At 42.4% G+C, this 24,209-nt stretch overlaps 1 protein-coding gene across 3 annotated transcripts in view; it reads right to left on the bottom strand.

The window, feature by feature from the left end:
- The window catches only part of SETBP1 (SET binding protein 1), a 262,079-nt gene that overhangs the window by 116,490 nt on the left and 121,380 nt on the right, over positions 1 to 24,209 (bottom strand). The gene's annotated exons all lie outside the window — the stretch shown is intronic.

Raw genomic sequence — 24,209 nt, 5'->3', positions numbered from 1 at the left:
GGGCTCTGGAAGAGAGGACAGGCCTCTTGGGTGGACTACAGGAGGGAAATGAAATTGTGTAGAGAAAAAATCAGAAGGGCTAAGGCTCAACTAGAAATCTGTCAGTCTCTGGCCTGGACAGGCGCACACTCTCCTGGGTGGAAAACTGGTTGGCTGGCCGGGCCCAGAGAGTGGTGGGAAATGGTGTGAAATCCAGCTGGAGACCAGTGACAAGTGGGGTTCCCCAGGGCTCAGTGCTGGGTCCAGCCCTGTTCAATGTCTTTATCAATGACCTGGATGAAGGCATCGAGTGCACCCTTAGTAAGTTTGTGGATGACACTAAGCTGGGTGGAAGTGTCGATCTGCTGGAGGATCGGGAGGCTCCAAAGGGATCTGAACAGGCTGGACCGCTGGGCTGAGACCAATGGCATGAAGCTTAACAAGGCCAAATGCCAGGTCCTGCACTTGGGGCACAACAACCCTGGGCAGCTACAGACTAGGAGAAGTCTGGCTGGAAACTGCCTGGAGGAGAGGGACCTGGGGATGTTGGTTAACAGCGACTGAACATGAGCCAGCAGTGGCCCAGGTGGCCAAGAAGGCCAATGGCATCTTGGCTTGGATCAGAAACAGTGTGACCAGCAGGTCCAGGGAGGTTATTCTCCCTCTGTACTCGGCACTGGTGAGACCGCTCCTCGAATACTGTGTTCAGTTCTGGGCCCCTCACCACAAGAAGGATGTTGAGGCTCTGGAGCGAGTCCAGAGAAGAGCAGCAAAGCTGGTGAGGGGGCTGGAGAACAGGCCTTATGAGGAACGGCTGAGAGAGCTGGGGGTGTTTAGCCTGGAGAAGAGGAGGCTGAGGGGAGACCTCATTGCTCTCTACAACTACCTGAAAGGAAGTTGTAGAGAGGAGGGTGCTGGCCTCTTGTCCCAAGTGACAGGGGACAGGACAAGGGGCAATGGCCTCAAGCTCTACCAGGGGAGATTTAGGCTGAACATTAGGAAAAAAATTCTTCACAGAAAGGGTCATTGGACACTGGCAGAGGCTGCCCAGAGAGGTGGTTGATTCACCTTCCCTGGAGGGGTTTAAGAGACGGGTGGACGAGGTGCTGAGGGGCATGGTTTAGTGTTTGATAGGAACGGTTGGACTCGATCCGGTGGGTCTCTTCCAACCTGGTTATTCTATGATTCTATTTTTAGTAAGGGAGGACAGGTAATGTTCTCCTTCAACTTTTTGAGAATGTCTTTATAAAAAGCAAATAATAGAGGAAGAAATATCATCTTTCTTTGTGCAGTTATATGGCAGTTTTCATATGAAGATCTCAAAGCACTTTTCAGCCATTAATTAAACGCAGGAACGGAGGGGATGTCATTAATCTGCTTATTTGTAAAATGCAAAGGAAGCTTATAGGGTGATGTGTGGCCCATAGGCTGTATGGCAGAGTAGGAGTAAAGATGGAGACATAATTTTGGGGCCAGGTTTTGCCTAAGGTCAGGAGGTTTCCTCCTCCATGACAACTGAAAACAGGATGTTAATGCGGAGAAATTGAATTCTCAGGAGTTTGATGCATAATGGCAAAAAAAATCCCATAGCCTCATGGTCTTCAAATACCATATAGGTCTCTTTCTCCACTAGACCATGCTGCTTATGTCCACTGTCAGCACTGAAACACACAAAGGAAAAGCCAAAATAAAGCAAAGACGTCTGGGTTGAGCAAACTTCCTGTCACATACATGGGCAAATACTCACAGGGCATGGAGGTGGTCATGGTGCCATGTAATGAACTGCAGAACACATTGGCTATTCTAGACACCAGGTGTCTAGGACATTATGACTTCTTAATTAACGTCTAAATAATGACCACTCACAATTAAGCTGTCAGAAGAGAGAGGAAAGAATAATGGTAAGCACGACTCCCTGTTTACAGTAGGAATCTCTCTCATTTCATAACCCCTGGTTCTGTTCTTAAACACCTTTCTTGTCTACAGGTTTTCCCTCTCCTATTTTGCTTGGATAAAGGAAAGAGAAACATAATTTGTCTCAAAGATGCCTTCCTCAGGAAATTTTGAGCATCTCTGTCTGCATTCAGGTTGGGGGGCAGAAAAAGAAGAAAAGCCTGCCTGGAACTTTAACAATTGGTGTGAAATACCCACATAGGAACTCCATACCCTTGGTTTTTCAGCTGTAGTAAAGCTTCCCTGCTGGGAAACCCTTGGGCCTGTCCATCTGCCGTACAGTACGGTGAATACTACCACAATGGCACGTTAACAATAAATGTGCTCTTTTCAACCTCCCCATTCAAGTCTCCCCATTGATTACGGAGAAGAATGCAGACTCTTGTGTTATTTGATCGGCACGTATACTCTGAGCATTTAATCCCCTCAAATATTTTTCAATAACTTCCTTTAATTACAAGGAAAACACATCGAGTGATACATGCATTGAAGAGCTTCCCCTCATGTCTCTCTTTTTTTTCCTGTTTAATGAAGAATTTGAATCACTTTTCAGCTTCTTAATCCTATAATCCTGGAAGGAATTTGTTCTCTTCCAACCCAGGGGGTGGTAGGCTTATGCTTAGTACAGTACACCCTGGAGATCTTTCAGTAGGGTCTTTCCAGAGGAGTCCCATATACCTTCATTCCTCAGCTGTGTGGCCAGCGTGTAACGCAGCCTCACTGAAAACACCTTGCTTAAGTGACTCAAGGAATGACTTCTCCATGGGATTTGGGGGGATAACAAAACACAGTAGCCACAAAGTGCTCAAAGGACAAAGCTTTGCCAGGAGGAATGGGTGCATGGCACCAAGCAGGACAATTTTACCTACACATTTAGTACATTCAATGAATCCATTCTTCTGGAGGAAAGAGAAAGGCAGGGAAAGGGTCACCTTGCTGATGCTGCATCTATACAATGTACTGCCTCCCATTCCCTGAGGAAGACAGAGGAATGACAGACAAGTCTGTACAACTGCTTTTGTTGGAAAGGTTGGCCTGAACCTGTTGGCTGTACAGTCTCTGCCTTAAAGGGACCTGGATGCATTCACAGCATGCGACGCTCTCGTCTGTGAACACAGTGTGCAACTTCAGACTTGCCTGATTTTGTTCAAAGAAGAACCTTTGTTGTGGCAATAGGACAGCTCTTTTTGTACTGAAACCAATGTTCATGATTTTCCTCCTCCTGGTTTTCATTTAGTATCAAGGAATTGCAATGATACATGAAGAAAAAAATTCCCCCTTTATCTTTCCAGGCTGTTGTTTCTCAAGGGGTAGCCTGTGGATCTTTAGGGATCCATAAATTGTCAAAAAATGGTGTATGGAACAACTGCAAATGAGTAAAACCACAGTAATAACCCCAAGACTTCCCTCATAATTCCATCCATGCCAGAAAAAGACGGGGGGGAAAAAGCTGTAAAAACACTTTCAAAGTTTTGCAGCACTTTTAGCACTGAGGGACAACTAGGAAACCTGAACAGCTCTAAGGGTATCTCTGTCTTGCTGAGACAAGGTGTCATCACAGGGCTCAGATGAAATATGGCTGGATAAGGAGAAGCACACGGAACATGTTGATGTTAATGTAGACACAGCATGGAAAGAGTAAGTACATGTGGGGCATGAGGTGTTGCTTGCACGTCAACTTCATCTGGTTGAGGGAACTGAAATTTAAAGGCCAATATTTCAGTGCTGGATCAGCCTGAAATCCTGGTCTGTTTCCAAAAGTTTCCACATCTTAGTGCAACTATGATGATCAGTTTTATGATCTGACAATTGACAAACTTGCTAACACCTTAATCATAGCTCAGCTGGCACAAGATGATGAAAAATTATGTCATACTGTGATGTTTCACTGCCACTTTCCATTGCTGTGGTAGACTCCAGTACCTATTTCAAATCCAAGTAGTCCATCTCATGCAGCTCCTTCTACAGCAGCAATGACTTCTTTGCTTGCTTGGCTGAAACACTTTATAATAAGCAGCAGTAAAAATTAAAGGTCTATTATTGATGCAAAGTAATCGTCTTATATTTCCCAAAATTCTTCACCTACTTTGCCATAAACATGCATTAAGTTTCATTATCAACAGAAAAGGACTCAAATAAAACTGACTGAAGGAATGAACGTCTAGGAATATTTTGCAGCGTATATGGCAAGCCTTGTAAATATGACAGTAGTGGATGGGATACATACTGATGTCCTCTCTAGAAGAAAAAAATCTCATTAGAGCAGACAGGACTGACAGTTGCTATCCAGTCTCTGCACATTCATAGTGCTGCTCTCACCTTGAGTTTGGAAGGTAGCTGGCCAAGTTTAATGAATGAAGCCCATTAAAAACACCACGTTTGCAGAAGGGTGAACCAAGTCACAAGGAAGTTGTCATTTGCTGCAGGTCACACATCAATTCAGGTAGTGACAGAAGCTAGGAAAGGAGCTTAAGGAGCAATGTATTTTTTTGGAAAAAAATCTATATAAGATAGCTCAGGAAGTGTGTTTTCTCATATTCTGGGTAAAAGAAAAGTCCATTTCTTTTTACTATCTCATTTAGGTTTCCTCTTTTTCATCCTTCCTCCCCTCTCCATTTTTGTCAATATAAAGTATGTCTTTCCAAAAGAAAATCTAAAATATTTCCATGGAAAGCAGCAGCACTTAATGTTTTTCCAGAGTTTCTATCTCCATTTTTGAGCAAAAATTATTGGGCGAATATAGTACCAATATATGAACCTTCTATTTGGACAGCACTATGGGTTTTTTTTTCACAAATTTTCTGGTAAAAACACAAAAAACTAAGAAATAACCACTAGTCCTCACTAGGAAACCACATACTCATGCCTTTCTCTTTCTTCTGCACTTACTGCCTTTGTCCTTGTAATAGTTGTACTGTCAGTGGTGACCCCAATGCTTACAAGGCACTTCAAAGCTACTTAAGCACTATTATTCCCTCTCAAAAAGTAGATGAAAGTGAAATTTACTGCACAGAGGAATTGGTGAGCTTGCGGTAGGACAAAATAAATGCTCTGGAAAGGCAGCTCTGGGTAGATGGTTCACCTGCAGCAGCACAGATCTAGGGCTTTTCTGTAGCAAGAGGAGGGTTTTTTTGCTTAAGGAGCCACTGGGATGAACTAGAGCCTTCAGCTCAAGGATTTGTTGCTCCTGGAGGGTGTTTGAAGATGCACAGATGTGTTCCCTCTAACATGGCTCTATTTGGAGCTAGTACTGTGCATGGGAGCACAGTGGTGAAGGGGTGAGGGATGACCCACACCACATCTCTGCTGTCTGCAGCACACAGACGGGTGATTTAATAAGAAGAAATGCGTCCAGCTGCCTAAAATGTCCTTCTCCATGCTTCTCATGGTTTTCATTAAAAGACTCCCTATTTATAAGAGTCCAGGTGTGAATATAATAAGAAAAATAAAATCCTAACCATCCTCATAAACACAGATTATCCCCCTATTTTTTTTAATCTAAGACAACAGCCAGGGACTACCCTGCCCACAGCAATCCCTCCTGTCAGCCCTGACTTCCCTCCAGGGACAGCAGGGCCACTGAGCAAGGGAGAAGGAGCAAAGCCTGAGGGCGATGGCAGGGCACAGCAGTCAGTGTGTCACTGTACTAATCTGCTTAAAGGAGAAGGCCAGGGCATAATTAAATATCCTGGCCTGAAGTCCTAATAGAGCAGCTGCAAGATCTGAATGGTTTCCCCATAATAAATTGTAGCTCATTTATTATTGCTTTGCATATGTATCTAGAAATTAGTTCAGCCCCAAGCCCTGACTCTCTCCATTCTCTGTCACCAGAGATACAGACCACTTCTTCTCAAATTATTGTTGCAATTGTAACACCTACTTTTACCTATATCTGAGAAGCCACAAAACTAAGCAAGCAGATTTTGTCACACATTTCCTCTAGTGGCCACAAAACCACATGTGGCAATATCTTCTTACAAAATAATTGTAAATTTGTAAAAAAACAGAGCTGGCCTTTTAGAGCACACATTTCTATGATTTTATGTTCACAGTATCAAAAGGATGCTTGAGCTTCCAAATATCCTTTTGCAATTCATGAGGATGAGGAGCAGCCAACTGGAAGTCACACAGCAGCTGGCCACTAGGCTCCTTAAAAGAGAAAAAAACCCAAAAACCAAAACTACCTTGGTTTGTATGAGTCGAACAAGACAGAGATGATGCACTTGCTGTGTACTGATACATAAGATATTTAATAAAACGGAGGTAAGGAAGCTACTTCAGTGAATTTGTACACTGTTGGCATTTGAGAAGAATATATGAATACTTTTGGGGTATTGAATGAAAGAAGCAGTGGGGACAACTAACCAAAGGAAGGTTAACACAGAAGTTAATAAATTTGTGTTGAGGGGATTACAGGACACATGAAATGCACTCACTGTGAGCCAGGTATGAGAGCCCAAGAGACTCTATCTGGCTTTACACTGACCTGATACAACCCTGTTCCATAAACATAGTTCAGATAGTGTAGAGATGACAGCAATAATGGAGGTTACAATACTGAGTGTGCATGGCTCTCTTCACTGCCCAGAACCCTGGGATCCTGGAAATCCAAGGAGGACTAGATATTCACCTTCCTAAGCCATTTAATGGTAGGATGATAGCTGCACTCTTCATCATTATGTTTCCTCCTCCATACGCTTTCTCATAGTGGCTTTCCTCATCCTCTGGCATGAGCTATTTTTGGTTTTTCCAGAAGTTGAAATCAAATTTTCAGCTGATATAGAGCATGATAACTCCACTTTCACCATGCAGTTAACACGAGTGTAAAACTGGCAGGAGATCAATCAGGCCTTCAGATACCACAGACATTAACAGCTGAAGTTCATTCAAATAATGTAGCTTCCACTTAGATTATCTCAATCTTTTGTCAGGTTAATCAAAATGGCCTGGCTGCCTTATCCCTGATGCTCAAAGAACATACTACAAGCTCTGACCTTTTGCAATGTGCAAGAAGTCAGTATTTCACATGCCAACTATTCATCAATAAGAATGGATAAGCCTAATGGCTTCCTGCAAGAATGCTATTTTTATAGAGATAAAGAGAAAAACAATCTAATAAAAACACTGTGTAAGAGAGTAGCCATCATTGCCTTCTAACAAAAAGTTAATTTTTGCTGGTGAGACGAATCACGTCAGCTGCACATACCTTTTATATTTTTTTTTTCCTTTCCAACTGAACAAAAGTAGCTGCAAGATAAATAAAGTGCTAATTGTCCATGGGCTGGAATTTGGGAAGGAGCAGACATTTTTCAGGACTCATTCTTGAGCAGAGGTAGTGGCATGCACCTTTAACGTTTGGATGCCAAGCTGTCAGCAAGTGACTTCCACACTGCCTTTATCTCTCCTCGTTTCTATTTATACATTACACAAAGCTATTTTTTCCTGAGTTTAATTGCACATCAAAGGACCAACTGAATGGATCGCTTTGGAAGGTTGCTGATAGCAACACTGGGGAATCCTGCAAATGCAGGTCTAAAATTTCAGATCTTTCCAGTGGTATATTAGCTAATATGGGGAGAGACAGTGAAACACTTAGCAAGCAAAAGCACCCTGGCTGTGCTTCTATTATCTGCAAGTTCAAGCAGGACATAGAGAAGATTAAATAACTATTTATTATGTTAACTCCTTCCTTCTAACAACACATTTCCTACCAAAAGAGACACCAATGACAATGCTCATTTCAGTCTTTCAGAGAGATACTGTCTGCTCTTTAAAGACATTCAGGTTTCTCAAAGTTCATGAGCATGTCCTTAAAGTGGAGTATAGCCTCCCATTAATTCAGGGATGCACAAAAGGAATCTCCTAGTTACCTTTACGCCAAATATATTTGTCTTGGCAAATATAGATTTTGAAGGACTGTCTCAGGATTACAAAAACAGGTAAATCACAGCAATAAAATTATATTGGACACAGGTATCAGGCTGAGTGGTTCACTAACTTGATAAGTGAATAGATATGCCTACACCTCAATATTCCCACTGCAACAGAGATGTGACTACCACAAATTACCTCAGCTGCCTTAAAACCATTTTCCTAGCACTGAGGCCATCTCCTCTGACATTTTATACACAAGAAAGGTAAACAAGCACAACTCCAGTCTTAGTTGCATAGCCTTTTTGGAACCATTGACATGATTATTTTTGTCTACATCCTCAAGCTTTCCAGCTCGTACTGGCTTAGCTCTCTCTCAGATGAAACCTCTGGCAAAGCTGCTGGTGTTCCAAGATCCTTAAAACTCACTCCTCTAAATGTCCTACTGTCAATTTTTGTTTATTTATGAAAGGAAAGGAAAAGCAAAACACATCGACCCAGACTCAGGAAATAATGAAGAGACAGAGTCCCACATTCATAAATAAAATAATATACTTCCTATAGCCCTCACAAAGGGTTGTTTTGTTTTAAAAAGTGCCATTTTAGTAGGTCTTTTTATGCTACTACTGTTAATTTAAGTGGGAGAGGGGTTTGACAAGTGAATCTTCAGTAATGACAAGTGCAGCTTTTATTTACTTTTCTGAAAATATTGATCTAACTCAGAATTACTGAGCTCAACAGCACTTGTAAGCATAAACTAAAACCAATATGTGACTGGTACACATTGCATGAGAATTTATTCAATGTTAAACCCAAGAGAAGCTGATGACCAAACCTAAAGACATTTAGATGCTGTTGGAAAATGTTTTCCCTCCCCGGATTGGACATAATCCATGTTTGGGCTTTCTTCCATTGCACACACACAAATATAATTTACCATAATAATTTGTAATGCTGCATAAAACTATAATAGAGCTGCTGCTTAAGTTCACTTGCAGAGGCGTGAGTTTCTGAAGACCACAGCCATACATGCAGATGGGCACAGGTTTGAGGTGAGGTAGAAAAGCTGGAGGATGGCTCAGCCCTGATTGTCGGTGCTTCCTCATGCCACAGAGCTCTGCATGGGCCAGTCCCATAAGGAATGCCTCCAAATATCTTGAGAGAACATATCTGTTTTGCAGATATAGCAAACTAATTACAAGGAGCCAAATCTCAATGGAAATAATAATAATAAAAATTAGAATGTTCCAAACAGTACTCATCTGGGAAACTCAATTAGCTACACAAACAGTAATTAATTTAGCTTCTTAACTCTCTGCAAGATAGAGAATTATTAATGTTCCCATTTTATGGATAGGGATATGCACATGCAGAAATGTCTACAAGACAGTAGCTGAAGTTAGACAGCATGTCTTCTCATGGCCTCTTCTCTGCCTTATGCTGTCTCCTATCATATCAGCTCACATTCTCCCATTTTTTTTGTAATGCATAACTCTATTATGCTGTTTTGGACTAAAAAAGAAAGTTCTCCAAAGTCTCCTAGGGTTTAACATAACCAAAGTCTGAAGTACTCAGAATAAGATGTGCATTAAATACTGTTGCTCAGCTTCCCCTGTGCTGTGATAGAAAACATGTCCAGACAGGAATCTATTAGATTTAACTTAGTAAGCCAATAGTGAAGTTTCCCTAATGAGGCCTATGATAAACCTGTCTTTATTTATTTGCTGAATACAGTTATTACCCAGCACATGATCCTACCAAAAAAAAAAAAAAAAAGTAAAATTAGACACCAGGAGAGAGACCTGCCTCCCTTTGACCTTAGATGCAGGACATGAAGCGTCAGGGCTCTGATGGCAGTGCTCCAACGTGTTGAGATAGTAGGACCTTCCCTAAAATAAACACCAAGCCAGTCATACCAACAAAGCCTCCTCTAGCTTTATAATCCTTTTGCCATTTTAAATCTCAATATGAGATATTATACTGCAACACACACACAATTGGCATGTCATGAACCCTCAATAGTACTCAGTAAATATATAAAGGATGGGGAGGAATAAAGAAAAGACTAATGGCCTTTATACCAGGCTTACCTGAACTCCATTTACTTACTTTCTGAAAAGGAAAAAGTTTGGGCATTCTCAAAATACTAAAGATGTTTGTTTGAGTTGAGGATTAACTGAACATAGAATGGACTTAGTGACTGCCAAATTACTAGCTGTTCTACAAATACTCATAAGCAAAAAATCCTTGAATATGAGATTGTCCTGCAGGTAAGTCAGGAGGTAGGATATGTTCGCATCTATTTTTAACTTGATTACAAAGTAAGTTTGTGACTTGGAAAAATATTTCTCTTTGTGTCTCAGTTTCCCTCAAAGAAAATAAGGTTTGCAGCTGATGCCTATGGCAGCTGTGCTGCAGTGAATACGAAGTGGATGAAAAATGTTACTACTGGACTGTGAAAGGGGACATTTCAGAACCACTCGCATTTTGTAGGATTTTGGAGGATGACACAGAATGCCAGGCCAAGGCGGAATAAGGTCCATTGCAGTGACACTCCTGGAAAAAGGAAACACATCCTGATGTGCTCCTCTCCTGAATCCAACCTCTGCTTTAATTTTCCCAATTTAGGGTTACTAGACAATTCCCCTGCAAATTGCCTTTGTCACATTTCTCTGACGTGAGAAAACAGCTCGTCTGCTCTGTGTCTATTTGTGGCCTGTATGAACTGTGAGGGCTGGAAACATGTCCAGAGGATCTTTTAAAATTCCTGGTGATGATGATGGCTGCGAGCAGCAAAGTGTGTCACTTATATATTTGTCAGCTGCAAAGCTGAAACCGATAGCAGGGTATGAATAGAGAGCTGATAGCTTCGCTTCTAGCTGATACTTCATGTGGCAGATCATGTGTCTGGGGGCTCCTTTGCTTGCCTCATGGATAGCTAGAAACAAGACCTGCTGCATCCCGGTGAGGGTGTCCACGTGTTATCATACCAGCTGCCTGGGACCAAAAGGTCAGGGTAAACCAGGTACAGAAAAAAGCCCTGCATGAATTATCTGCTGTTTGTTGGTGTTTAAATACAGTCCTGTGGTGGTCAGTTGGTACTATTATGGCTTTGCTATTTCCCCTGCTTGTGGTGTACTCCAGGCACCTGAGCCCAGGAGCTGACTGTGAAGACGTGCCAGGAGACAAAGAACAGCACAGGCCACCAGAACCACAGAAGGCAGCAAGGTTGGTACATGCAAATTGCACCATCATGAAGGAGCTAAAGATGACAGTGACTGCTAAAAGAGGATAAAAATTGGAAAGGAAGTGGTTATGCACCTCGGAGATTAAGCTCCCCCTTGTTGTCTCAAGTAGAAGAACAGAGGAAGAAATGTCAACCAACCCTCCCCAGCACAGACCTGAGCAGCAAGGGAAACGGTATTCAATCAGCTTCTAAAATCTTTGGAAGCTGTCACAATGATTTGCATTGAAGTTATCAGATAGGCAGATGCACTCTAAATGCCCATGATTAGCTTTCTTCCTCAATGCCTTAGAGAAGAATCACAATTCTTGTGCAAAGTGGCTACGGAGACACCCATTAGTTTCCGTGGACTTGAATGTACATAGAACAGACAAGCTGCTACTAACTTTCCAGGGAAACTCCCTTTGAGTGCGCATGTGTCCTCATGTGCCTTTGCCATCTGGAGAGACACAAGGTCCCTCTTTCTCACCCTGAGACGAAGGCTTCAGTGAGCCACCACCCCAGGAGATCCCATCTTCCCATTCCTTGACAAGCTGCTTGACTTTTTGGGTAGATTCTTTATTTTTTAAACTCAGTGGCAGAAAGGGAAAGGAAGAATCATCTTTGTATTCACAGAGCAGTTGGGAACAACAACAGCATATTTTGCTCCCAAGAAATTTGGGAAACACTGTCTAGAATAGAGCACAACAAGAGTGCCTATGAATTGAGCTCAGGAAAAAGAGAAAGCATGAGACAAAAACAGAGAGCGAAGCTCTGCAAATGAACAGTCAGCATAAACAAAGACTATCAGCCCAGGCAAGAGGCTGAAGCACTCCTGCACTAAACAAATCACAGTGGAATCAGCAATTGGCAAAGTAATTGGCGTGATTACAGCTGATGGAAAATTTCTGATGCCGCCCTTGTTCGCTTTCGAAACACTACTGAGGCATTTAATTGGCTTGGTTCTCATGTAGCTGATTGCTCCTTTTTTCCTTCTGGAGTGTATCAGGCCTGTATGTACAGACAGAAACTTTCAGATGTGCTTCCCTGGCACTGTCTACTGGCCATGAGACTTGAGAGCGATGCTTTGCACAAACTAAACAATGTGGAGAACAGTGGAAGTAAAAAGTTCTGACTGGGGAAGTAGAATCATTTCAGTCTCTGTGTTGCCCCAGTTCTTTGTGAGTTCAACTCTAGCATTACCAAACACCCTTATGACTGCAGCATCTAAAATACTGTGAGTTAAATACAGGGATGAAAATTGTGCCTGATGTTGTCATCAAAGAGTGGTTTGGGTGCTTTAGCCTCCATGCACATAAAATTGCTGCCTCTCTCACAGAAGAGCTCATGTGAGCACCCTCTGGCATATTTCTCACAGTATTTGATAAAAAATTAATAATGGCTGAGTGACTGTGCTCAGGAAATCCTGTTCCTTCAACTTACTAGACACCCCAGCCAAAGCATCCTCATCCTCTGATTTGAGCCTTCGTGTAGGAAATCAGCTGTTCCCCGTAGGTCGGGTCTGCATGGACAGGGAAATTTCAGCCAGAGGCTTCAAAATCTTTCCCCAGGGCTTTTTTTATAGCCTCATTGACCTCTTGGGAGCACCCAGGTTCTTGAGGTAGATGAAAGAGGAGAATGGTGCTTTTTCAAGCAGTTTGGCGTGGTGCTGGGACACAGGTTCTGCTCTGTTTTTACCTCTGCTCCACTCCCTAGTTCTAGTCTTTGCCTATTGATCTACCCTTTAGATAGCATCCAGGTATAGCAAGAAAAAGCTCTCTGCTTGGCCAGATGACTTGTCTGTAGGGCAGAAAAGCAGCGGAGGAAGAAAGCTATTGCCCACTTCCATCTTCCACTCCTTCAGGCTGCCTTAATGAGAAATGCCGTGGTGGCAGTACCTCTGCAGCCGTGTGGAGGGATGGTCCCTCCCTTACCACAGAGTCAGTTTTTTGAGTATGTCTTCTCACTGGAAGCAGCAAGAAGATTTCTTAACCCACCTGATTGATTCATTCATTGGCTGATTTCACTGGGATATGATCCATCTAGATTTAGAGCTCATTTCCAAGGAAGAGGGAGCACAGAGAGTCTCCTCTGTCATACCCTCTGCCGTTGAAAAGCAAAGGCATCTCTAATGCCATGAGACTCAAAATGTTGAAGGGAGAAGGCATTTGGCAGCGTGGCTCCCACAGATTTCTAGAATTACTGGACACCAACCACCTTATTTTCCATTAAAAAAGAACCCTAATTCTCTGCAAAATGATCTGGCACATTATGGCAAAGGGCACACCAAAGGATCAGAAGAGACAGAGTGGCCCTTCAACAGTTAGCATTGCGTTGCTGGAATGAATGATGACTCCTTAATGCTTGGAGAAAGGCTGGCCAGTATGGCCATCTGTAACACAGAAAAGCCATTCCAGGACTTTTAGGAGGACCCAGAAACACAGGGATGGTTAATAGGATCTTTTTGAACAAGCAAGCACCTTTCCACAACTGGCTTACTATGGGTAACCAGTGTGGGTAACCAGTGCCAGTTTGTTTCTTTGTTTTGTTTTTTTTTAAGGGAGTTGCTGCTACTGCAAGACAGCAGCACAGGACCGGCTGAGTCCTACAGAGCTCCAGAAGAAGACTGAACACAAGCTGCCTTCAAAGGAAATTTGAGACCTGAAGAAAACAAACAGGTAAGTTCAACACAGGCAAGGTCAGGTCTTCCCCTCTCCATGCCAAACGGGGTTTACAGAACAAGCCACTGGAAAGAGTTAACAAGCTATGGCCAGTGATAAAAATAGAAGGAAGACATAGACAGCCTCATGCTCTTTGTTTTATCTACCTGAATACTTTTCCTTCCAGTTACCACTTCTGAGTGCTTGACTGTGTCAGAAAACAGCAATCCAGTACCCCAAGAATCAAAAAGGGAGATGCCCTCTCCTTTCACCCCAGTCTGGTGCAAGCCTTTGATTCACACTCCATATGGGCCTGTCTACAAAGGAGTAAAGCTTTCTGTTGGAGATACACTCAGTTCCCACAATGGGATATAAGAAGATCGAGGTGTGCACCTAGCAGTGCTGCTCTGTGGCCACAATCGAATCATCACACTTAGTGGTTTTTTTCTGTTCTGTGAAACAGGAACAGCATCTTGCCCTGCTTTTTGAGATGCTGAGATTTATGCATGAAAAGCATGACATAAAAATTAAGTATTGTCACATAAAGCAAGATGAAGCCATAAAAAGAGCCAAGGTAATGTGGGTGTCATTAAAATCCTGACACTGAGAGCTAGAAGTGGCTTGAATTTCCTGCAGTACTCCTGCTGTTCCCTTTTATTAAGCACAGGGAAATACTGCCTTAAGATAAACATTGTGATGTGGTAAATGTCCAGAATTTAATGAAGTCCATTATAATTGATGAAAATATAGCTTTCATTAGTTTATGAATGCCTTATTCATACATTTTTTTTCGAAAACCCAGAAAGAATGTTTTCCTTAAGCAAATGCCAAGTAAGAGAGTAAACAACTTCTGTTAATACACCTTCATCTCTTCTCCAAGGCTGTTTCTCTTGCAAAGGAAAGGCTCTTGTTATGTACTCACAAGCCCTGTCCACAGCCCTCTTACAAACCTCTCCCAGCACAATGCACCCATTCCCAGTAACAGCTGGCCACAGCTGGGTATGTCGATAGGCACTGGGAAGCCTTTTCCCATTGCTGCCTGCCTGCTTCTGCCAACCCTTTGACTGTTGTCTTCATCTTTTGATGTCATATAGTCTTTAGAGTAAGAACAATAATATAGTTGCTTTATGATGCTCCAAACGCTGCAGAGATTTTTATAGACTGCCACAATATCATTTTCTTAACTGTGGACACACTGCTGGATAAAGGGGTCACACTGGCAGCAAAGGAATCTATAATGTCTTTATTTGTCCACAGGAAGGATACACCGGCAGTTCAAGTTTCTCTCCAGCCTCCATCTCTTGGTGCTTTGATCCTGACCACCTTTGAGAATAAAGGGGGAATTTAGCTCTTAAATGTGATTTGGTCACTGGTGTCTCGGTTAACACCATCCATAAAAGGATCAGTTTCTTTGTTACACAGGACAAGGCTGAAACCACAGAGCTGAAATAGGAGTAGCATGAAAAAAATGTATCTTTTTGTTAGCTAAAAAGACTGATCATTAACCATGTAAATAACTGAGTGGCTATTCAGTTTTAATAACACACTATTCTGCTGCTCATTCATGAAGACAGGTGAGGAGAAAATGTTTTGAGGCTTCAAAAAGATTTCTTCTCTGAATTAAAGAATTACACATTGTGGTATTTCAGTGCCACAAACACCTGCTGGCAGTATGATTGCAAAACAGGACATTCTTGGGGCTGCAAAAAAAATGGGCACAAAAAAGAGAAACCTGTTATCGAGTAAAATATCTGAAGACTGTGGTCAAGCATGTGTTTTTCCTCTGACTTTTAAAAGCGTCACATCCTCAAATTCAAACAAGCAGATGGCTGCCAGAAACACTCTGAAACTAGCAAGCTGCTTGTGTTGGACACATCACTTTCGTGTCTTGGCCTCTTGACTTTCACATTGATTTTTATTACATTTGGTTTTGATCCAAGGCAATTGGAGAGGATTTTAAAGTCACCAGTGACCTCTACACTTCAATGATGGCATTTTGGGGCACTTTATCTAAAAGAGGAGATAAAGGCAGAACTGGCCATTCACTCATGATCCAATGGAAAAAAAAAATACTGACATTATTTGTGGTTTCAGTTGAAGCAGCTGAAGTAAGCTGCTGAGGCTACAAAAAGAAGAGTTGATGCTGCCAGAGGGAGAAATGCTTTGAAGAGGGTTCAACCATGGCATCACCTCCTTTTGTTGATAATACACAGCCACAACTGATGACAACTTCAGCTATAACTCCATGTTCTTACAATGTAGTAAACTTACATTATAACTCACACCTGCTCCTGGCTGAGTATTCGAGATTTTGTCTCTCCCCTCTGAAAGAGTGCAGAACTATAATCTTTGATATGAAGTTGGATTTTACGAAATGCCAGTAGATCCAGGAATTTGCATTGAATCTCCCTGTAACTCAGACTGCTCTGAACATGTCAAACTTGACCTTGATTCCTCCCATTAAGAAATAATACATGTCTCTTTTTCCTCACATAGACTTCCCAAGACATTGTCTTGAGCTTCATCTCCCAGGTGCTAAATGGCATGCCATGCAGGAGATAAGCTGAAGCTCTCCAACGAAGGGTAAGGCTGATGGATTTGCTCCTTGGGAGGCAGGAGACCTTTCATGATGTGGGTAAAGGTCACCTACAAGAAAGAACTAAGCTGGTAACATCATAAAAAAGTATCCTGAGCTAGACACCCTGCAGCACGCGTCTGCTACTGAAGGGAGGACCCTTGTCATCATTAGTCATGGTCCTCCATATGCTGTAGGAAGTTTATCAGGGATTATGTGACTGTGTAAGCAGAGTGAGTCATCTAGGATTCAGATGGCTCACTGTCAGGAGCCACATAGGCTGAGGTACTGTTCCTCCTCCTGTCACAAAGCAAAGAAGGCTCCTATGGCAGGAGTTACCTGAAGTAAAAGGAGCTTCCAGATGTCTTCCAGATAATTTCAGTGGGCTTGGTTCAAAGTGCACTTTGTTACTACCAGTCTGCTCCACTTATACCTGTTCAAAACACAGTTGTTACCCTTCTACCTGATATTGTCTGCGAGCACAGTGGGTCCTGAATCAGAGATGAGGCCACCTTCCCATGGAGAAAACCCTCTGACACACTGCAGAGGGTACCATTTCTCCTGATTCCCTCTTCCTAAGACATGTAAGGAGAGATGTTTTTCTCTCCCACTTTGCTAGAGGTTTTTTTTAACTCCTTCCAGACATCTGAGGCTCCTACTTTTACCCTTCCATCACCATCCCAAATGCCTGCATCTCCTCACTTATACTCACAGTGAGACTATGCTCTGCTCACATCCAGGTTACTTTCTACTGAGCAGTCTTACTATTGAAAGAGAGCCACTTATTAAAGAAACCTTGTCAGTGATGGTATCATCCTATAGAATCATAGCATCATAGAATAACCAGGTTGGAAGAGACCCACCGGATCATCGAGTCCAACCATTCCTGTCAAACGCTAAATCATGCCCCTTAGCACCTCGTCCACCCGTCCCTTAAACACCTCCAGGGAAGGTGAATCAACCATTTCCCTGGGCAGCCTGTTCCAGTGCCCAATGACCCTTTCTGTGAAGAATTTTTTTCCTAATGTCCAGCCTAAATCTCCCCTGGCGGAGCTTGAGGCCATTCCCTCTTGTCCTGGCCCCTGACACTTGGGAAAAGAGCCCAGCTCCCTCCTCTCTACAACCTCCTTTCAGGTAGTTATAGAGAGCAGTGAGGTCTCCCCTCAGCCTCCTCTTCTCCAGGCTAAACAACCCCAGCTCCCTCAGCCGTTCCTCATAAGGCCTGTTCTCCAGCCCCTTCACCAGCTTTGTTGCTCTTCTCTGGACTCACTCCAGAGCCTCAACATCCTTCTTGTGGTGAGGGGCCCAGAACTGAACACAGGATTCGAGAAGCGGTCTCCCCAGTGCCGAGTACAGAGGGAGAATAACCTCCCTGGACCTGCTGGTCACGCTGTTTCTGATCCAAGCCAAGATGCCATTGGCCTTCTTGGCCACCTGGGCCACTGCTGGCTCATATTCAGTCGGGCTGTCAACCAACAACCAACATCCTATAGGGGAAATGCTAGTCACATACAAGAGATCAGAATGATATATTGCTATATGAAGAGCATTGTGCCAACTAATTTTGGTGGCACATAGATAAAATACTGATTTAAATTTTCTGGATCTAGTGAAACCTGAAAGGAGCTTACACTAAATCTTGCCTATATCTTAGCTAATGAAATTCTAGGCTACTTCTAGGAAGACTGAAAATTTTAAGATCAATCTTCCAAACTTCCATTCACAGCTTCATTGTGAAGCCATTACGGATACAGCAAAGACCACCAAACTCACAGGGTTGTGTGTGAATACACAAGTGGGAATAGGGAGAACCACATTTACTATCTCCCAAGGCAACCTGGCAGCCTGGGGAAACAAGATAGAAAAGAACGGATGCTTTTGAGGCTGCCAACATGCCTCAGTGTTGAAGGATGTGTCCCCCTCCCCAGCCAATAGCTTGAGCCTGAAAGTCATCTCTGCAAGAAAATTACACAAGCCTTCACTAACAATGTTACCATGCTTGGAGAAGGCTGCCAGAGATCTCAGGCTACCCATCCACAGCCCATCACACTCTTCCCATGAAAAAGAAAACACTGGACATTGATTAGTTTGACCAGCCAAGCTACTCCGCTGCACCATTGAAGGCAGATCCCAGAGCAGATGCAGCTTGGTTTTACTGGCACTCTTTGCAGCTGGTTTGCTGCACGCAGAAACCACAGAAGGCTGAAATGAAACTATATGCACCATATCTGCAGGTCGCGTGTGCACTGATACTCTTGTGTTTGTGCTTGTGATCTTTACAATACACAAGAGCAGGGTGTGCAGAAAACATTGGTCCCTGTACCTGTAGCAATTTTCAAGCTGGTTGCTCAGCAAGTAAAAGCCAGGGTGCAAGTAATTCCTGCAAAGTTTGATGCCTTGATTTCTGCTGTGTGGATCAATATTAACAGTAATATAGTATTTCCAGGGCATACTCTACTGACAGAACTATTGATTATTTGGTATGTAGCAGTGCATTGATACTTGATAGCAAACTGGGACACTGAAACAATAAATGTGAAGTTGTTAACAAGCAACACAGGGCATTGAGTTTCAGTGACACAACTGGGATATTGTTTTCTTTGTCAAAAATGGAATATCTTTAAAATGTCAAAAATATCATTTACTTAACTGGCTTAACCTTGGAAAATACCTTCATCACTGAAATCCTACAGATTAAGGTCATGTTTCCAAATATGTACCAAATTACATCAATGATTTCATCCCCACTGTGACCAAACACCTGAGTTATTCTTGAAGGGAAAATATTTTCTTTGATATGTTTAAACATACGCTATATCAGAGCACCTTGTGCATGAACAGATTTCAGCGAAAAAAAGATAATGAAGCACTTCACTTTGGTTGCAGTAGTTGAGCCAAAGTTATTCTTTCATCTAGGTTTTTGATTCAGTGTGAAAAAGGAGGTGTGTGTCTGTATATACATATATAGACAGGGTGACCTCAAAATTTTCCTTTTTATTTTTTAATAATATTATTTTTCGTATTTATTTTTTACTTACATTTGGAAGACATAACGCTATATCCTTCTAAAAGTTGTTTTATTCTACAGTTGCCTATAATTCTACAATTGCCTCTTATGTATGTATTTCATTATCAACCACCATATCACTAAAAGGGAATTATACAGAACATTAGCTTTTGGATGGAACCTATTGAAAAAAGGAATGTCTGTATAGTGAGGGACTAAAAAATAGTTTCTTTTAAGGAAAATAATGTGTGGCACTCACTGCTACAGGAAAGAACACTTCAGTGACTTGATACTTTTTATATCTGAGCTCAAAGAGGCAGGGCAGGTGACAAGTAAATATAAAGGAAATATGCCTGGACTACACACAGCCTTTTTATGGGATAGTATAGCCTTTTCTATGCTATCAATGTGTTGAACCCGGTAGGCTCAGATATGTTAGACACCATGCACAATTTGGAGAGGTCAGGACCAAGGGAGTCAGGATCAGGCTGCCATGGTGGCCCACCTCTTTCCTACTGCTGACAAATAGAGTTTGTCCACTAGTAAATTAAATGGGTGCAGAAATATTCCCAGGTATTGAGGCCAACTGGCACCGAATGGTTTATACGTCGGCTTACAAACATGTCTTAGCTTCTCTAATGCAACAGCTAAATGCAAACAGATCACTGGGATGAGCACTAATCCATGCTTACGAATGATTTAGGAGTTTGCTAGTTGTCATGGACCAAAAGCGTGCCAAGGACTCATCTAGATCATACCCAGCCACACTCCTGTGCTAAGCAACATTCCCAGACACTACTTAACTTGCTTAAGACAGATGCAGCCTAAGATAATTTTGACATATGTCCTTCTTTCCCTTTTCCTGCCCAACACAATTTCTTTCCAGTGAGGAGCAGGGAAGTGTATGGCTCTAAGTCTGGTTATAACAACAATCTTTTGCTGTTTTATGATATCACACTTAATCAGTGAGAAACTGGAGATTATTGCTCTCTGCAATCCTAGAACAATTGCAAGGGTGTTACGTATTTAAAACAATAAAGATATTATATGTGGGAAGCTTAACTTTGTAACCAAACCACTGTCCTTTCTTCCCATCCCAAAACACTGCCATCTGCCTGATACACATCTTCAATATTTAACATTTTAAATTGCATACCCCAAACTGCATACCCTCAAAAAGCATCCCACTATCCCATGCTCTAATCATGCTAAACCAGAGAAAGACAAGAACGTCTGTGCTGAGCTGCTCAAGGCACAGGTCCCTCTGAGCTACAAGAAGCTGAACGTAAGCTCCTTACTTTGAGAAGAATTGGCTGTATCAGAGCAGGGACATTCTGGCAGAAGGCATCTTGTTATGATGTCAACCAAACCCAGACACCTTCTTAAATCACGCAGGGATTCAAGCACTACCAGGCAGTGGAGGGGGGGCAGAAGAAACATTTTGTGCCTACATCCCATTTACCACACACATCACAAAGCTTTCTTAGTGGAAAGGTTTCAAAGCTGTCATCAGAAGCCGTTACTCTCAGACGGGAGTTCTTCAGAGGAACCCACCTCTTTGAGTAGTTTCACTCATGATGCTTGCAGTGTTCATCCATGGGCATCATCCATGCAGTAACCACTTCGTGGGTTGCAGATGGAGCATGGGAAGAAGCACCTTATCACAGTTTGCTAGCAGCACTTTTTGGTGAACAGACAGCACCAAGGCTGCCGCCCACCCTTTGCAGTGCCTGCTTTTCCCAAAGAAAAGGTGGCGAAGACTTGTGTAAGGCAGCTGATGCCTCCTCCCAGCTCCTACTTTGACACCTCTGTGGTCCTGGCAGCTGCAGCTACAATCACCATGTGGCTCACTGCCTTGACATTTCACAGCAGCTCCCTGAGTCCAGGAGCTATAATGCCAGGACGATGGCAGTTGACTTCATGCCAGTGGAGTCTAATACCTTATGATCCTACGATCTAGTGCAAAAGGCAGGAGGAGTGGGAAGCCCAGCAGGCACCTGATTGAAAAGGCTGGGGGAGATAACAGGAGACAGTGTCCTGCTGTGCATTTCCTCCACCTCCATAACCTTCTCATTTTCAAAGAGCTTCCACAGGGCTGTGGCAGCTATTGTTCTCCAAACCTGATGCATCAGCATTCTCACTGCACTGATACCAGTTTGGGATTCACATACTGCTAGCTCTTCTCCCTCTTCCCATCAGGAAAATGAGCAGCTCATTTGGCTTCAAGAGAAAACAAAATGTCTGCAACTCAAATTAACTTCTGTACATGTTAATGTGCACAGGACTATGCCACATATTCCACAACCAGCACAGGCTGCCTGGGCATGTACTTATGCTCAGACAGGCCTAAATGCATTTAGAGCAGACTTCACAAACACATGTCTGTCCTTCCTTCCTTCAAAAGTGGTCATAGCAGCCAGATTAAACTTTGGCACAACCATTACTGATGCACAGAGCCAGAAATGAATAAGAATTCCTTTAAGTTCAATTATCAAGAAGGCTGCAGATTCACACAGATAAAAAGGCTAATTTAAACCTCCAGCAAAGTTTAAGGAGTAATCCTGCACAGGCAGGCAAGTAAGATAAATGTAATAGTTGTTCTTGCTTCTGTCTGGCTCTGTGCAAAAGAAAAATACTATCAGGGCTAAGCATTTTATAAAACATGCATTTATTCCCCATAAAAAGGGTCAAAATAGGTTTAAGCATCACTGTTATTATCTCAAAAATGACACCCAGACATTTCCATGCAAATGTTTCCCTTCTCAGTCATATATCTGTATTTCCCATGTGTATACATTCAATTTGGGGGCTGCAGCTCCCCTGTGGTCCAAGCACTCAGGGTCAATTTTCTGTATTTCTTTCTGACAAAATGGGGTTATTAGTGATTGGAAATATTGCAAGGTCCACCAAAACATTGATAAAAACAAGAGGGTAGGAGAATATTAGGGAGAAACTGTAAACTGTAATATTCAGTGGTAGTTGGCAAAATTGAAAATATTTGGATTGTCCATAGCAGTTTTTCACATCATTGTTTTCAAGTGATTGTCTTCGCTCTAGTGATTAGACACCCGACTACATCGAAGAAGGATATTCACAGGAAGGATCTCATGATAAAAGTCTATTCCTAGCCCTCTTTCCATCACATCATAATCTGCCCACTAATATGGCTTGAGATCTCAGCTGATCAAAAGGTCATAAGATGCTGCCGCTACGTATCACTCTGTCTGCTCATCCAAAGGTTTTTTCATTCTATGTAGCAGGCTGAGGAATGCAACAGCAAAGCCTTCAAATGAAATTTTGCTACATGGCATTTATCTTCCTGTAGGGAGTGACACCTGATAAATAAATCTCTAGTTCCCAGTGAATTTAAATAAAATAAAGACAAATCATATCCCTGCCATCCTAAAATTTTACTAAAATCAAAGGACTTAAATCTCTGAGAAAAGCATGGTGGTAATATAGGAGGGACTGATTTACACTAATGAAATGTTAAAATTTACCGGGTTTTGGTTAGCAAAAATCAAAGAAAGAGGGCTTATTAGCATACCAGTAAGAATAACTAAGTGAAAATGGAGTGTGGACAACTGTCAAATAGCCAGCAATGGCTGAAACACCACTACACCCCACCCAACACCATCATATTGTCCAGTTGGCCACCACTATACTACGATGTGCTGATGGCAGTGGGATCATTAGTCCGGCACTATGCCCATGCCTGAATGCCAGCCATGACTTCACCACTGACCGCAGACACTTCTCTGACCATCCTGCATCCAAGCAGGAGCAAAAACAGACTGCTGCCCAAAACAGCAGGGAGAGAGGGTACTACTGCCAAAAACCACCTGCCACCTGAAGCCATTGTCTAGCAGGTCTGCAGAGATAGATTCTGTGACTGTTACTGTTGGAAAAAAGCACTGGTTTACATCTCCTGCACACCTGGAGAATTGTAAAAAACAGATTAGCTCCTCAGCATTTCCCAGACTATCCACTCACTCCCTGGTTCTCCAGATGCAGAGCTCTACACCAGAACCAACGGACAGTTTCTTTAACTGCAACTGGCAGTCATTTTGCTCCTCTCCATGCTTTAAAAGCTGAGAGCTATCATAGATTAGCAAAAAAAATCATGACTATTTTTCCCTAAGCAGCAGCACTGGTAATAGGCTTCAGGAAAAATCCTCCTAAATGCAAGTGATAAGCGTAGACTGTGTGAAGGCTGACACGTCTGATTATAATTATCACTGCGAAGGGACCAGCACTAACCTCCCTTCTGGAAGGCATTGACAATTCCTGGAAGGGAACATGCAAGTGAATTATAATAAACAAAATCATTGGAATAGTCTCTCACTGAGAAACTAAATAAGGCCCTGGTTTTTTTTTGTTGGGGGGAAGAACCCAAACCTTAAGCATTCATTAAATTTCACTGCTGGAAAATGGTACTCAATCATATGTTTTAAGTTTTGCTGACTTTGAGGTAAAGGGAGTAAAAGAATAAAGCAGGACACCTGAAGCATGGGATGGAGTCATGTATGCCTGGGACTAAAGGATATTTTCTCAAACCATATTTAAAGAACATGCTCTGTGATGTAGCCTGATCAGATAGCTCCAGAGAGTCCAAGGGAGACTGAGTTAAATATTCAAAAGTAAGCAAAAACTCAGGCAGCCTTGTACCAACTTTTCACCTTTCCTCCATACTAGCGGGAAGAAAGCCCAACAGAACCAACATAGTTCTCTTCAAATCGCATCTATACATTGACTGAAATACCACAACATTGCTTTTTAGTGGGGTTTTGAGGTAGATATGGTACATAGCATTCCTTCAAGATCATCCTATCCTAACCTTCTTTGTGCTTGCTCTGAAAGCACTAAATTTTTCTTTGGCTGCAGGTTGTTTTGGCATTTCTTGTTCTATTTCCATTGGAAAATCAGAAATAGAGAAACTTA

Source organism: Phaenicophaeus curvirostris, chromosome Z (genome assembly GCF_032191515.1).
Source record: "Phaenicophaeus curvirostris isolate KB17595 chromosome Z, BPBGC_Pcur_1.0, whole genome shotgun sequence".
Taxonomy (NCBI): domain Eukaryota; kingdom Metazoa; phylum Chordata; class Aves; order Cuculiformes; family Cuculidae; genus Phaenicophaeus; species Phaenicophaeus curvirostris.
Note: the sequence above shows the minus strand (reverse complement) of the source record. Positions and strands in the feature narration are given on the sequence as shown.